The following is a 14833-nucleotide window of genomic DNA, read 5'->3' as shown; positions in this document are numbered from 1 at the left end:
TGGCCTTGTTCCTTCCTTGCTAAGAAAGTATTTAGGACAGTAAATGGTTTAGCAGCTGAGCTACCTTAGAATTAATCAGCAGTTTTGTGTGTTCATCTGATAATCAATTAAAAGTGTAGTTAAGTTGATTGTTTAAGACCGTTTTAATGTTGAAAAATATTATACTGAAAGAGGCCACTGGATAGTCATGGAAAAAGAAAGCAAATTATTGTTTTTCTTTAAGTATCAGTTCACCTGATAAACGTGGGTTACCACAAAGTATCGGTGGCTGACCAGAAAGTGCCTTTGGTGGCCTTTGTTTGCCGGCTGATCCCTCTCCGTTTCATGGACTGACATTAATTAGGCTAAACCAGAATACTTCAAAGACCTTTGATTGTTTACAGGTTTGGGATTCAAATTAGTACATGTTAATTGTTAAATTAGTAACCGTATTTTGTTTGTTATATGTATTTCTAAACAATGTTTGGAAGCAGGAATCCTTTTTCCATTTGCGGCAGCGATGTGAACAATGGAACGTTGTGATCTTGCTAGAGGAGAATTTTCTGTTAGTATTGTAGAATAATGTAATTAGGCCCTATAAGGAACTCAAAAACAGATTTGAATTTTTGTTCTGGCTGTGGTTTTATGCTTTCCTAAAATGTGGCCTGAAACAGTTTATTAGTAAATATGCTGAATTGCTTTTTCTGGCAAGTGCATTTCAGTGTTGAATCCAAGTAAAAATACAAATATTTACTTACAAAAGTCGTTTGGTGTGGTAATATTTTTACCATGGCCATTGACCCACTAGTGAAATGTTAGGGCATTACTAGATTGGATCCTGTTTATTTAAAGGCCAAGAGAGGGGGAAAGAGACGACGCTAACATTAATTGAATACCTGTTACGTGCCACCAAACTTGGCACGCTATTATATTATCCTTTTTTACTCTCCTAGCAATTCAGTGAGGAAGTTTATATTATCGCTTGTTCCAGCAAGAAAAATAATGCCCAAAGGTACTCGTAGAAATTGAGAGATCCACTCAAACAATCCATATGATAATGTAAACAACCCAAACAAAGCAAAGAGATTTTTTATTTTTGGCCATGCCAGGTGGCATGTGAGATCAGGGATTGAATCTGTGCCCCCTGCAGAGAACATGCGGAGTCTTAACCACTGGATAGCTGGGGAAGTTCCCAAAGCGATTTTTTAAAGAGAAACAGTTGGAAGACTAACATTACCTGATATCAAGACTTACTGTAAATCTTCAGTAAACAAGACTGTGGTGTTGGAGAAAGGGATACACATATAAATCAGTGAGATCAGCTAGTGTCTAGGAATAGACCCGTAAGTATATGGTCAATTCGTTTTTTATTTGTGTTTGGTTGTGCTGAATCCGTGTTGCTGTAGGCGGGCTTTCTCTGGTTGCTGGGAGTGGGGGCTACTCGAGTTGTGGTGCCTGGGCTTAGCTGCTCCAGGGCGCGTGGAGTCTCCTGGACTGGTGGATTCTTCACCCTGAGCCGCCAGGGAAGCCTGGTCAATTCATTCTTGACAAAGATGCTCAGGCAGATTAATGGGGAAAGTAAAATCTTCTCAACAGATTGTGCCAGAGTAAGTGTGTATCCATATACAGGGAAAAAATGTACCTCATTTTCATACATAAAAATTAACTCAAAGATCACAAAGCTAAAACTAGATAACTCTAAAAGAAAGCATAGGAGAAAAACCTTTGTGACCTTGAATTCAAAAAATTTTCTTTAAAAAATTTTTCTTAGGTCACAGAAAGCAAAATCACAAAAAAATTATATGCTGACTGATCAAAATTTTAAACATGCTCTTTGAAAGACACGATTAAGAAAACAAAAAAGTTACTTGTTTCCAGAATAAATAAAGAATTCTTAAATTTCATCATAGCAGTAAGAAGACAATTCATTTAAGAAAATTGGTAAAATGTTTGAAAAGATTCTTCACAAAAGAAGTTATACTAATGGCAAAAAAAAAAAATTAAAAGAGGTTAACATCAATGCTGTGGGGATGTGCAAATTAAAATCCTAATGAGATACCACTATACACCAATTAAAATAGTTTAAAAGACTGATAACATTAAGGGTTGACTAAGATATGGAGCAACTGGAATTCTTATGTACTGTTGATGGGAAGGTGTAATGGCAAAGTCATTTTGTAAAACTGGTAGTTTCTTATAAAGTTAAACATACCATCCACTCATTCTACTCTGGGGTACTGATTTACTCAGGAGAAATGAAAACATGTCCACAAAAAGTCTCATATATAAATGTTGATAGCAGCTTTATTCATCAAACCCCCAACTGGAAAGAACCCAGATCTCCATCAAAAGGTGAATGGATTAGCAAGTGTGAACCATCCATAGAATGGAATAGTCACTAATAAAAAGGAACATACATACAAAACTATGTATACAGTAACATATATACATTTCAAAATCGTTATGTTGAGTGAAATTACCTAGACACAAAAGAGTGTGTATTGCATGACTCTATTTCTATATAAAATTCTAGAAAATACAAACCAGTCTATAATGACAAAGTAGATACGTGGACAAGGGTAGAGAGAAGGATGGACTGCAGAGAGTCACAGGGAAACGGGGCGATAACAGTATTCTGTTTCCTGATTGTGGTGGTTTCCCGTGTGTGTGTGTGTGTGTGTGTGTACATCTTCCAAACTCATTGAGTTTTACACTTTAAAAAGGTGCAGTTTATTCTTCATAAATTATACACCAAAGAGTTATTTAAAACAAAAAAAAAGAAAAGTGAAGTGAAAGCAAAAAGATGAAAGATACCCAGTGTTGGTACGGATATAAGCAACCAGAACCTTCAGACTCAGCTTGTGGGAGTATGAATCAGTGTGAACACTGGAAAACTAGCAGTATCTCCTAACGCTCACTCTGTATGCGTCTGATGACGGAGCAGCTCCATGCCTAGGTGTGTGCCCAGCAGACGTGTACATATGTTCACCAAGTAACTTATCCTAGAACGTTCCTAGAACACTGTTCATAATAGCACCCACTGGAAAGTACCCAAATGCCCATCAACAGAATGGGTTCATAAATTGTGACAGTATGTAACTGAAGACTGTACAGCAGTGATAATGAACAAACTGTAGCTATTCACAACCAGTGGTGGGCCAAAGTACATGCTATGAGACTCTGTTTATGTAAGTTTAAAAACAGGCATAACTACACCGTGCTTTGAGAAGTCAGAATCTGGTTATCCTCAGATGGAAAGTTCTGACTAGGAGAGCCCAAGGCAGACTTCTGGGGATGTTGGTTATCTTGCGTTTCTTGCGCTGGTGGCTGGTAACATGGGTGTGTTTAGTCTATGAAAATTCATTGAGTGGTACACTTATGTGTGTAGATTTTTGTGTATATGTTATAGTTCATATAACTGTATATGTTATAGTTTAAACAGACACGTACTGTCACAGAAAGGTGTCCTGATAATCATAAAGTGAGAAATGTGAATTTTAGAACATTTTGTGTGATAAATGATCCCACTTATATAAATGGAATGATAAACAGTAAACTTAATCCAGATTGCCTCTTGGGAATAATAATAATGCTTGGTGGGGAGAATCATTAACTTTGTTGTAGTTACGCTAAGTTGCTTCAGTTGTGTCTGACTCTTTGTGACCCGATGGACCATAGCCTGCCAGGCTTCTGTGCTTGGGATTCTGCAGGCAAGAGTACTGGAGTGGGTTGCCATGCCCTCCTCTAGGGGACCATAATGTAAGCAAATAAACAATGAGAACAGTTTCTGTTCAAAAAATTATTTATTGAGCTGAGTTGGTTCCTTAGTTGAATGAATTTGTTGTTCAGTTGCTCAGCCGTGTCTCTGACTCCTTGCGACCCCATGAACTACAGCACGCCAGGCTTCCCAGTACTTCATTGTCTCCCAGAGCTCACTCAAACTCGTGTCCATTGAGTCGGTGATGCCATCCAACCATCTCATCCTCTGTTGTCCCCTTCTCCTCCTACCTTCAGTCTTTCCCAGCATCAGGGTCTTTTCCAGTGAGTTGGCTCTTCACATCAGGTGGCCACAGTATTGGAGTTTCAGCTTCAGCATCAGTCTTTCCAATGAATATTCAGTAATCTTTAAATAAATATGTTAAGTCTAGTTTTGTATTTAATAGAGTAAAGTGAAAATCTCTCTAAGCTTCTCACTACTTTGAAATTACATTCAGTTCAGTTCAGTTCAGTTCAGTTCAGTCACCCAGTCGTGTCCGACTCTTTGTGACCCCATGGACTGCAGCACGCCAGGCCTCCCTGTGCCTCACCACCTCCCAGAGCCTGCTCAGGCTCATTATGTCCACTGCGTTGGTGATGCCATCCCACCGGGCCTGTCAGTGGCGTTTCTCCTTGACTGGCAGGTTTGTGGGCGTTAACTCTTGTGGTGTGATATCCCGTTGTTGCTCTCCTTGGTTGGCCCCACTGGATTAAGGTCAGGAAATCCATAGACTTACAGAACCATCGATTGTCAGAGCCCGTAGGAACTTGAGGAGTTCATTTGGTCTAGCGTTTTTGTTTTTTTTAATTTCTATTTATTTATTTTTGACTGTGCTGGGCCTTTGTTGCTGTGAGGGCTTTTCCCTAGTGCTGGCAACTGGGGGCACTAGTGGTGGTGCCCGGGCTTCTCATCGCGGGGGCTCCTCTTGTTGTGGAGCTGGGGTTCTAGGGCGCCAGGGCCTCCGCAGTTGCGGCTCCCGGACTCGAGGGCGCATGCTCGACAGTGGTGGCGCACGGGCCTAGTTGTCACGTCCACGACGTGTGGGATCTTAGTTCCCCCGACCATTAAGTGTACCCGCACTCCCTCTATTACAAGGCGGATTCTTAACCACTGGACCACTGGGGAAGTCCTGAGAAAGTGAAGTGCTTTCTAGATAGTGTGATAGAAATAAGACATAAAGGATAAATAAAAAGTGTGCTCGTTTTGGCAGCACATACAGTAAAAGCATTGCAGTGATGCAGAGAAGAGTAGCACGGCCCCTGAGTGCGGATGGCACACAGGTGCATGAAGTGTCCCGTGTTTTAAGGGGGGGGGGCACAGACTAGAAGAAGATAGAGGAGAAGCATGGGCTGTGAGGATACCGGCGGTCTTGATGGATGACGGCGGGTAGAGAAGAGGTCGGGCTGAGGTGTGACTGGGAGGGGGCGGGTGGGCAGCGGCTCACGGTGTGGCCCAGGTGCCTGTTTAAAATGAGAGCCACCACCAAGTTGCTTCAACTGTGTATCTTCAGGTAGAATTTTAAACCTCTCTGCTTAATAGTTAGCAGTGTATATGCTGCTAAGTCGCTTCAGTCGTGCCTGACTCTGTGCGACCTCATAGACGGCAGCCCACCAGGCTCCCCCGTCCCTGGGATCCTCCAGGCAAGAACACTGGAGTGGGCTGCCATTTCCTTCTCCAGTGCATGAAAGGGAAAAGTGAAAGTGAAGTCGCTCAGTCGTGTCCGACTCTGTGCGACCCCATAGACGGCAGCCCACCAGGCTCCCCCGTCCCTGGGATTCTCCAGGCCAGAACACTGGAGTGGGCTGCCATTGCCTTCCCCAATGCATGAAAGGGAAAAGTGAAAGTGAAGTTGCTCAGTCGTGTCCGACTCTTCGAGACCCCTTGGACTACAGCCCACCAGGCTCCTCTGTCCATGGGAGTTTCCAGGCAAGAGTACTGGAGTGGGCTGCCATTGCCTCCTCCAGCAGTGTATATGGGAGGAATTGAAATGCATCTCATCACTTTTTACTTCAATTTTCTTTATCCAACCTAAACCTGTATTAGATTGCTTCGGATAATTTGTAATTATTGTAACACTGACATAATTGTTGATGGATTTGAAGCTCTACTTTACTTTGGCAGATGTTTATGAGTTAGAACAAATGTTTCTGATTGTTTCTCAGAACCTGCACATGTTAAGTACTCAAAATTCCTGTTTGATAGATTTTAAATGATTAACTGAAGCAAATGATTTGAGCAGCATAATTCACTTTTTACTAGGAAGGTAGTCCTGAGAAAGCTGCTAGTTTCTTGGCATCATTTCAGGTGACTAAATTGAAGTTAATGAGTTGTAGGAATTTTTGTTTTAACCATTTCGGCATAAGCCTGTATATGAGCTCACAATATCCCTCTCTAATTAGAAGTAAAAATACAGTACATTACCGCTCTAATCTTATGTTGTCTTGACATTAGAATAAATGCTACTAATCATGTGCTTTCCCAGAGGAGATTGACTGTGACCATTGAAAAAGCCCCAACGTTTTTCCCCTTTTTCCAGCTGCAACTTGAAATTCATTTTATTTCAGCTCGTATCTTTTGGAAGACTTTTTTTTTTCACTCAGTATATGAAAACTAAAATTTTGATTTCTTAATGTCTGCAAGTCCAGTGATTTGGAGAGGTTTATTTATGGAGCTTTGTAGAAGACTGATGTCTTTAAGAAAGAACGGTTGTTGGTGTTCAGTCACTCAGTCGTGTCCGACTCTTTGCGACCCCATGGACTGCAGCACGCCAGGCCTCCCTGTCCATCACCAACTCCCTGAGTTTACTCAAACTCATGTCCATTGAGTCGGTGATGCCATCCAACCATCTCATCCCCTGTCATCCCCCTTCTCCTGCCCTCAGTCTTTCCCAGCATCAGGGTCTTTTCCAGTGAGTCAGTTCTTCGCATCAGGTGGCCAAAGGACTGGAGTTTGAGCTTCAGCATCAGTCCTTCCTATGAATATTCAGGACTGATCTCCGTTAGGATGGACTAGTTGGGTCGTTGCAGTCCAAGGGACTCTCAAGAGTCTTCTCCAACACCACAGTTCAAAAGCATCAGTCCCTCAGTGCTCAGCCTTCTCTATAGTCAAGACCCTTACTTTGCCATCAAGGACTATCTTGCTGTATCTCCTACCTCACGTGTGGTAATTTGGCAACCAGGAGCTCCTAGAAGTCTTTTCTCTTGTCACCTCCTCTCCCACTCCCTTCTCTAACCCCCCAGGTGGTTTGGGTACCCTTCTCAGTGCCTCTGGCTAGGTCCAGACTTCAGATTCTCTCTTCTCTGCCATCTACATGAAAAATATAACCTTACATACTTTGGTCTCTCCTCAACACCCGTCTCCCCTTTGTGTATTCCGTGTGAGCAGAAACAGCACCTCCTGTTTCTTCATTGTACCTTGTACTTTGAGTTTCTAATTATCAGATGATTCCAACGCTAGACTGTGAACTTGGTGTGGAAACTTATTTCCTGGGGCCTAGCATAGTGCCTGGCACACAGTGGGTGCTCAGTTTGTGTGATGAAGGAAAAGCCCACACAGAATGTTGGCTCAAATGAATTTTGGAAGGTTGTTCCATTTCCTTTGGTAAGTCATGATGATGAAAATGGTTTTTACGTCTCTGAGGAGGCCACACTGGTGGCAGAGGAACGTGGCAACCGAAGACCAGACCTCTGGCGTCAGATGGCCTGGATTCCAATCCCAGACATGTGACCTGAGGCACGTTACTTCACCTTTCTGTGTCTCGGTTTCCCAGTCAATAAAATGGGGCTAATAGGAGAAGCTTATTAAATGTGAAGGTTAAATGAGATAATTGAATCCCGCCGTCTAAGTGCTTAGCAAATACTCTTCAATGTATTTGATATCGTTTGGTGTTCATGAAAACATTGTAGATGTTGCATTTGTATAAATCAAGTTATATTCCAGCTTTATTAAGGGAATTTTGTATTAAAAGGTTATTTGATGACTTTTAAATAGTACCAGTGTTTTTATAATTATCCAGGTAGAAGTTCTCTGCATTTTCTTTGACAGCTTTCCCCACTGCACCTCCCCAGAACCCCAGATACACATACACACACTTAATCAGTTGTTAAATCCTGTAAATTTTGCCAACAAAGTGTCTCTTCCTTTCCAAGTAATCCTGCACACCTTAGTCCGATGACTCTTCCTAAAGCATAGCGTCAGTCATGTTTTGCCTTTTTAAAAACTCTTCAGGGAAGCCCCAGCCTATTGAATTAAGTGCCGTGCAGACTCCTTGGCCCACCTCCTGGTGCTTCAGAGACTCTGTCCCTTTCCAGCCTTATCTCCTGCTCCCAGGGACGGCCTCCTGCTTCGGCCTGATGGCCCCACCCCCATTTCCCTGCTCCAGCCCTGCTTTTCTGCAGCCACGGGGTGGGGGCTGTGTCCCCCCTGCCTCAGCTCTGGCTGTTGAAAGTCTACCATTTAAGGCAACTGAAATGCCTCCTCTTTCTTGAAGATTGAAAAAAGCTTCTCAGTTAAATGTGTTCCCACCTTCCTGTCCACTGGCAGAACACTGTCCCTCTCTGAGAGACAGGATTTGCTTTTGTTCAGTTTTCTGGACACCTGACTTGTTACTCCTCCTGAGCCCAAGCTCCCCAGGGAAGAGACTGTCTTATTTCTTACTCTTGTTGAACCCAGTATTTTTTTTTTTTTTTTGCCAAATTTATTTATTTATTTATTTTAATTGGAGGCTAATTACTTTACAATATTGTACTGGTTTTTGCCATACATTGACATGAATCGGCCATGAGTGCACATGTGTTCCCCATCCTGAACCCCCCTCCCGCCTCCCTCCCCATCCCGTCCCTCAGGGTCATCCTAGTGCACCAGCCCTGAGCGCCTGTCTCATGCATTGAACCTGGACTGGTGATCTGTTGCACATATGATAATATACGTGTTTCAATGCTATTCTCTCAAATCATCCCACCCTCGCCCTCTCCCACAGAGTCCAAAAGACTGTTTTATACATCTGTGTCTCTCTTGCTGTCTCGTGTATAGGGTCATTGTTACCATCTTTCTAAATTCCATATATATGCATTAATATACTATATTGGTGTTTTTCTTTCTGACTTACTTTGCTCTGTATAATAAGCTCCAGTTTCATCCACCTCATTAGAACTGATTTAAATGCATTCTTTTTAATAGCTGAGTAATATTCCATTGTGTATATGTACCACAGCTTTCTTATCCATTCATCTGCCAATGGACATCTAGGTTGCTTCCATGTCCTAGCTATTGTAAACCGTGCTGTGATGAACATTGGGGTACATGTGTCTCTTTCAATTCTGGTTTCCTCCGTGTGTATGCCCAGCAGTGGGATTGCTGGATTGTATGGCAGTTCTGTTTCCAGTTTTTTGAGGAATCTCCACACTGTTCTCCATAGTGGCTGTACTAGTTTGCATTCCCACCAACAGTGTAAGAGGGTTCCCTTTTCTCCACACCCTCTCCAGCATTTATTGTTTGTAGACTTTTGGATAGCAGCCATTCTAACCGGCGTGAGATGATACCTCACTGTGGTTTTGATTTGCATTTCTCTGATAATGAGTGATGTTAAGCATCTTTTCATGTGTTTGTTAGCCATCTGTATGTCTTCTTTGGAGAAGTGTCTGGTTCTTTGGCCCGTTTTTGGATTGTGACCCAGTATTCTTGCCCTTCAGTGCTCAGTAAGTATTTGTTCTTGAAATGCTTTTTGTGGGAGAAGAATACATTTGTAATTACTGTGTGCAATGCACTGTTCTTCCAAGCTTTTGACACATTTTATGTTGTTTCATCCTTGCTCTTTCTTCCCCAGTTAGAGATAGGCACTGGTAGCATTCCTGTTTTCAGTGCAAAGAAGCTGTTGCCTAGAGAGGGCATATAGTTTGTCCAAGGAAGGGACACAGCACCAGTAAGTAACCAGTATTCTCAACCCCGTTTAACCTGTCTTACCCCCAAGTCTACATAACACGGTAACTGAAATGTAACCACTGTGTATCCACCTCCCACTTTTTGAAAAACAAGCACTACCTACTCCAAGAGAAGAGAAATTTATCCCTAGTGCTTTCTACTTAATAAATCCTAATAAATATAGGTTAAGTAAATGTACAAGGAAAAGAAACTATTGGTTCTTGTTTCTCTGTTGATTTTTCATTTGAATCAAGAAGGAAACCACATAACAGCTCTCATGATGTGTACATAGGGTGTAACGAAGCCTTGGTGTTTATATTCACTTTCACGAGGATGAGACTCCAGTTACAGATGTTGATGAGGAGGGGCAGGGGTGGAGGGCACTTTCTCTCCAGCCAGTGCCCAGAAGGAAGCTCCTCCCAGCTTGACTTGTTGCCTGTTTCTCCTTGATTCTAAGTAATTTGGTGGGGGGGGGGTGTTATCAATCTTGATAAATCGGACATCTTTGGTTTCTGTTGTTTTCTTGAGGGATTGAAGAGTCACAAAGTCATAAATTACCCATGCAAAGCACAGAATCCGGAAAATCCGGAAAAACACTTTGTTGTCCTATGTAACAATAGACTAGTCTCCCTGCAGCTCTTCCGACCGACCTCTCCCTGAGTTTTTTCTCTGCCGATAGAAAAGAGCCATGACCCTGGAGTCCAGCAGCCTGGGTTTGCGTTCTCTTTCTGGGTTGTGTATTCTTGGGTAACTCACTTCACCCCTTTCTTCACATTGTTTCCTCTGCTGTAAGTCAGGATCATCATACACCTCACAGGTGGTTCTGTGGATCAAACGAAATAATACATGGAAACGTTGGTACGTCAGTGCCTGCTGCTGCTGCTAAGTCGCTTCAGTCGTGTCCGACTCTGTGCAACCCCATAGACGGCAGCCCACCAGGCTCCCCTGTCCACAGGATTCTCCAGGCAGGAACACTGGGGTGGGTTGCCATTTCCTTCTCCATCGTCAATGCCTGCCACTCTGTAGATGTTACTACCTCAAAAGTGTTAGTCGCTCAGTTGTGTCCCACTCTTTGCAACCCTGTGGACTGTAGCCCACCAGGCTCCTCTGTCCATGTAGTTCTCCAGGCAAGAATACTGGAGTGGGTTGTCATGCCCTTCTCCAGGGGAACTTCCTTACCCAGGGATTGAACTTGGGTCTCCTGCATTGCAGGCAGATTCTTTACCGTCCGAGCCACCAAGGAACCCCAAAGCACCCCTTTCCCCCAATAAATCCAGTGCGTGGCATCTACAGTCCATGGAGTCACAAAAGAGTCAGACACGACTTAGTGGCTAAACAACAGCAGTGGCATCTTTGCTTGTGTTTTTTGAAACTTAACAATTCTGCATTTTCTTCAATGTCCCTTTAATAATGAGGCACCAGAGCTGCTTGTTTTCCCGCACCCTCTGCCCACGTGCGGATAAACTATATCTCAGTGAAATGTGTGCAGCCGCGTTTCTTTTGTGCGTTCTTGAAAAGCCGTGCAGCTGTTGGAGTTCTGAAGGCTGGGTCATGTGCTATATGCTGTCGTTTAAGAGGACCCTTGTCCTGAGTTGGCTTTTCTGGAAGCAGAGCACACCAGTACTGTAATGGCTTCCACGTTTACCTTCCTTGTCTTTACTCCTTTTGGCCGGCCACTTGACTTGTTCTGATCAGAGTCCTGGTAATTGATGTCCACGCTAGAAATTCCTACAGGTGTTTCAGTCTCTGTGTAGTTTGAGAGGCACAGGAAGGTTAAGGTCTTGTGAAATAGCCACCTTCTTAGCCTGTTTCCTGCACACCCTGCAGCAGTATTGACTTGTGAGAAGCTGATTAACACAGAACACATTTACCATCTCTGGCCGTTGGTCTGGCACACTTTCTGGGTTAACTCACGTGACTTGGCATTTACACATGGACACCTGGGACAATCTGTCTTTGCCTCAGAGGATTAAGTAACACAGTTTGGAGTTGACTTAAAACTATTTTTTTTCCCCTCATAAATTGGGCCCTGAGCATCTTTCATAAATCAGGAATGTTTCTTGGAAATGTAATTCTCACTAAACTCAGTCCCAAGGGTACTTTTCTATAAAAGCACATTCTTGTTTGTTCTGTCATAACAAATGCATTTGATGATTGTAATAGTGTTATAGAAACATGATTGAACAGGAACGAACACCCATTATAAATAGGTCAGTTTGATATTAATCCATGTGCAAAGCATAAATATAGCTTTATTAAACACAAGACAGCTCTAGGAAAATGTATTTTAAAGCAACATGTTCTAGTTCAGCAATGAGTCTGAAGGAATCCCCTATTTTGTTTAAAAAAAAATGTGTTTCTATAAACAGTTGGCTAATGCCTGTGAAAAAAAAGTCAGCTATGCAAAGAGTGGGTGAAAAAGATTCCAGTTTTCAGCTGTGGTTCACCCACGGTGCGATCCTCCTGCGGAGTTGTGTTTTAATAGAGGATTAACTCTTATGTTACACTTTGACGTCTTTTGAGTTTTTTTAGAGAGGTAGCGGAACTTCCTACCATTTATTGAAGTCTGTGTCAGACTGCAGATACCTGACACTTTCCTAACACAGCGGTGCTTGTAGACAAGCACACTGAGGGCAGGCGAGGCCAAAGCATTGACCTGAGGTCAGAGGGCTGCCTGGCGAGGGCGGCCCAGGGCCCTGAGCTGGACCTCTCTCCCAGCAGCATCAGTGCTCTCGCGTCACACGCAGTGGGAAGGTCAACCTCTCCTAATTTGGAAGCTGTATCTTTTTTTTCTGTCATTTAAGAATAAAGTTGCTTGGCATATGGCTCCTAGACTCTTAAAAATTTACTTGTAATTACTGTAGTTTCTCATATTCGTAAACTGCCCGTTGAATATGGTATTTAAGTGTTTGCTATTACATCTTGATATGTTATTATACAAAGTAAAATGGAGTTTTGCTTTGCAGTTTTAATTTTTAGATATAGATCAAAGATTTAGCATTGGTAACTACACATTGGACTTAGGAATTTAGAGCAGGTCTGTGGTCTTCTTTCCCCTATGATCAGTTTTTCATGGACATGTTTTTTAAGTGACTTTCTGAGGATTTTTTTTAATGCTTCCCCCAACAATTGAGTTATTCCTCAGTTGAATGTGTGTTGACAATTACTTCTACAGAGTTGATTCCATAGGAACCTTTATTTCTCCAACTTGTTGTGCTTAGGGACTAACATCCAAAGTACATTTCTGGGACTTCCCTGGTGGTCCAGTGGTTTAGATTCCATGCTTCCACTGCAGGGGGCCTGGGTTCAATTCCTGGTCAGGGAAGTAAGGTCCTGCATGCCTTGTAGGATAGCCAACAAGAAAAAAAAAAACATTTGTACCTCAGGACTGCACTCAGATTATGTAGCCTGCTGCTTAATTCTTGCTGGTTATGTTTGCTTTCTCAGTACTTCAGTAAAGTCAAGCTTCGTGATATGTGGCATGGTAAGAGCAAAGATTTTTCTTAAAAAGTTGCATTGACTAACTAGAAATTGTCCATATGTCACAGTAATGGCCGTCAACATAGATTCTACCCCCCCCCCACATACACACACAAATGTGGCTTGGGGTGTACACTGGTATACTGCTGTCAGTTGTTATTCTTTTAAATTTGTTATAAAATCCACTTGGGCATACGATGAGGCAGTATTTTCTATGTAGTTCGTGGAGTGAGTTCTCTGTTGTTTGTTACTGAAATAGTATCAGAGGAACTGTTAAGGAATCGCTTCTTTCTAAGCGTGTGTGTCTATCTGCCGGCCCGTTTTATGATGTCCTTTTGGGCACTAAACGTGTATTAAAGTACCGGGTTAGACTGATTCGGAGTGATTTCGTTTTGAAAGAATTTGTGCCAGTTCTTTTTCTCTCCGAAAGAAATGGTTTCAGAGCGCGGGCTTCTTGCCTAACGTCGATCCCATAAGGCTTCTCTGTTGTGGGGTGTTTTTCTTGCCTTGTTCCCCGCCTTCCCCTTAGTGGACTTTGCCGTTAGGAAGATGTGTACCTACAATCAGGCATTTCTTTACTTTAGAGTTATTTGTCATTCCAGACAGCATGGGCCAAAAGAACAGGCTTGAAAGGGGAGGCAGAGTTATATAAATTTTATTCATAGTTAAATATTTGCTTCCAGGGAAGGTGAAAAATGCTTTGTACTTTTTCCTCTGGCTTTTTTCTTCTAAGAGAACTTGAAATGCAACAACAAAAAAGAAGTGGCCAAAGGCTGAGAGAGCGCTCCTCTGTTTCCACGCCGGTTTGTTTTTATTGTAAGACAAACCTTTCATGTTTTATTGTTACGAAGTTTAAACCTGGCCTAGAGGTGCCAATCTTTAGTGGAAACAGCTGCGGAGTTGGTGTCCCCTGATCAGGTGGGACTTTCTTTGAAGCAACATGTTGCCTTTTGAAAGAAAATTGAGCGTGTGAGAACTTGAACCTGTAAAACTCATCAGCAGTTCCAGCATTGTTTATCTCTTAAATAACCGAGATAGCTAACTTAAAGTAAAATGTTGGCATTTAAACATCATCATCTTCTGTGGTATTTTTTCTGAAGGGAGCAGACTTGGTATTTTGTGTCTTAAAAATATAGAAATGGAGAAAAAAAAATCACTCATAAGAATTGAACATGTAGCAGCTCAACTTAAGAGCATAGAGTATACTTCTGCTGCAGGCTAGTCTGAACTGTGATTTTGATCCCAGTTTATACTTGCAGGTAAATGCCTTTAATAGGGCTTCCCTGGTGGCTCAGATGTTAAAGAATCTGCCCGAAATGCGGGAGACCTGGGTTCAATCCCTGGGTTGGGAAGATCCCCTGGAGAAGGGCATGGCAACCGCCCCCCAGTACTCTTGCCTGGAGAATTCCATGGACAGAGGAGCCTGGGGTCGCAAAGAGTCGGACACAACTGAGTAGCTAGCATGCGCGCGCGCGCACACACACACACACACGCCTTTAATAGTAGCAAAATTGAGGTGGCCGGGCGTATACCTGATGTGAAGCCTTCTCCTCTTTGGCCGAGTGGTAACTGGTGGCGGCGGCTTTAGCATCGCTCTTGACCTACTGTTGGGAAAAGTTGAGCATCAGAGAGCTTTCTTTCCTTGGGGGAAAATAGAGACAGGCATGGAATCAGAGGGACAAGGAAAGTGCTGAAATA

The 14833-nt window shown here is 42.7% G+C and overlaps 1 protein-coding gene, 1 long non-coding RNA gene and 1 other non-coding gene across 3 annotated transcripts in view; 2 read left to right on the top strand and 1 right to left on the bottom strand.

Annotated features, from left to right (window-relative positions):
• Nucleotides 1-14833, top strand: part of MICOS10 (mitochondrial contact site and cristae organizing system subunit 10) — a 33819-nt gene that overhangs the window by 12880 nt on the left and 6106 nt on the right. The window lies entirely within an intron of this gene.
• On the top strand, nucleotides 4931-5040 carry LOC145543933 (U6 spliceosomal RNA). The gene has a single exon (XR_014081172.1). It is a non-coding gene; the product is annotated as a U6 spliceosomal RNA (small nuclear RNA).
• On the bottom strand, nucleotides 7685-14289 carry LOC145540360 (uncharacterized). The gene is made up of 2 exons (XR_014078334.1): nucleotides 13240-14289; nucleotides 7685-9753 (listed from the first exon to the last, which is right to left on the bottom strand). It is a non-coding gene; the product is annotated as an uncharacterized LOC145540360 (long non-coding RNA).

The sequence above is a fragment of the Giraffa tippelskirchi genome, chromosome 3 (assembly GCF_054371585.1).
Source record: "Giraffa tippelskirchi isolate mGirTip1 chromosome 3, T2T-mGirTip1v1.2.pri, whole genome shotgun sequence".
Classification (NCBI taxonomy): domain Eukaryota; kingdom Metazoa; phylum Chordata; class Mammalia; order Artiodactyla; family Giraffidae; genus Giraffa; species Giraffa tippelskirchi.
This window is presented reverse-complemented; position numbering and strand designations above follow the sequence as displayed.